Source organism: Panthera uncia, chromosome B4 (genome assembly GCF_023721935.1).
Source record: "Panthera uncia isolate 11264 chromosome B4, Puncia_PCG_1.0, whole genome shotgun sequence".
Lineage (NCBI taxonomy): Eukaryota > Metazoa > Chordata > Mammalia > Carnivora > Felidae > Panthera > Panthera uncia.
In genome coordinates, this window is record NC_064809.1 from 53656133 (window position 1) to 53658182 (window position 2050).

Sequence of the window (2050 nt, forward strand, 5' to 3'; positions counted from 1 at the left end):
AACCATGTAGTTAAATCCACAAATGATTGAATAAATCAGTGATAAATTAATGAATGGTTGATTAAAGGTAATGCTGTTCTGTTACTTAATAGGTCATGTTAACTTTATTATGGGAAAAGAAATAAATTTTCTTTCATATTTTTTTAGAGAGGTTACTTAGAAAGATCAGCTTTGCTTGAAGAACCAAAAGTTCATTTCATGAATAAAAACAAACTTTAAAAATGCTTCCTTTTTATGGCCACCTCAGTGATTCAGTCAGTTGAGTGTGTGTCTGGCTTAGGTCATGATCTCATGGTTCTTGGTTCTTAAGTTTGAGGCCTGCCTTGGGCTCACTGCTGTCAGTGCAAAGCTTGCTTCAGATCCTCTAATCCCTCTCTCTCTGTCCCTCCCACACCCCACCTCAAAAATAAATAAACTTGAAAAAAATAGAAAGCTTCCTTTTTAGAATATGTACTAAATTGGTTTTCCCATTAATCCTGGGAATATGGCCACCTGACAGAGAACACATTTCTCAGCTTTCTGCAGACCAGGTGTAGACATGCAACTAATTTTTTACCAAAGGAAGGTGAACAGATTGATTTGTGTCCCTGACTTCAGTTTTCCCCCAAATGCCATAATTCATAAAAAATATTTTCTCCGTGAAAATATATCATATAATACCGTAATTAGATAAATAGTAGTTCTTATATAAAGGGTAACATATTCCTTAGGGTGAACCAATCAGGAAATATAAAGTAACTGCAGTACCAGCAGGTATCTCTCAGGTAAGTTCAGGAAATTAATAATCAGAATATAAAGCATGCAGTTTCTTTTTTTTTTTTTTTTAGGAATTATTCCGTTTATTAGATGAATGTTTTGTGTGTCGGTCTGAGTACTCCCAGAAGCACGTGCCAAGGCAGAATTAAGTGTGTAAGGATTTTATTAGGTAAAACAAAGGTGAAGGGAAATATGGAGGGATCTGGAGAAGTCAGGGAGGGCAAGTTCAACCCTGAGACAGAGAAGAGGAAGATCACTATGCAGTCTATGGCCAACCTCAGAGGAATCTTGTGTCTCCCAAGAAGAAGGTGCTGTGACCAGTGATTGGCTTGGGAGCAGTCCCTGGGAAGCTGGCTTCAGCACAAAGTGTGCAGCTTGCAGTTTCTTTTTTCTTTTTCTTTTCTTTTCTTTTTTCAGTTTATTTATTTATTTTGAGGAGAGCATGGGAGAGAGAGCGAGCGAGCACAGGAGCACAAGTGGGGGAGGGGCAGAGAGAGGGAAAGAGTCCCAAGCAGGCTGTGTCCCTGGGGAGCCCCATGCATGGTGCTCCATCTCAGGAACCTGTGAGATCATGACTTGAGCTGAAATCAAGAGTGAACTGTTTAACCGACTGAGCCAGCCAGGTGCCCCAGCATGTAGTATCTTCTGAAATAACCAAGGTAACCAGGAAGAATTAAAAATTAAAAGCAATCTGTTATCTCATTGGCAATTAGACTAGCAGTTCTTACCTTCAGGGGAGAGATGGGCAAATAGACAGAGACAAGTTAGATTAGGCATTTAAAAACAGATGTTGAGGAGCACCTGTCTGGCTCAGTCAATGGAGTGTACAACTTTTGATCTCAGTGTCATGAGTTTGAGCCCCACATGGGGGACAGAGATTTTTAAAAAATAAATAAACTTTAAAAAACAACTGATGTTGAGTCCTTAAGTCCTAGACCAAATTAATGTCTGGATTGAAATTCAAAGATACTGTTGTTGTTGTTGTTGTTATTGTTGTTGTTTTCTGAAAACATTTATTATCTCAACTTTGCAACTGTCTAAAATTAGGCCTTGATTCAAGAATAGAACATACAGCTTTCACAAGAAGACTTGTGGAAAAATAGAAAAAGACCTTGAAAGTTGTTTTTAAAGTTTATTTAGTTGCACATTATGCAAATCTTAATTAAGAATTAAAAAAATCTAAATATTTTATAAAGCAAAAAGTCTACATGTTTGCAACTAAATGAATTCTACAAAGAAGTTTTGTTTTGTTTTTTAGGTTTTTTTTTTTTTTTTTTAGTTTTTGCTCACTACT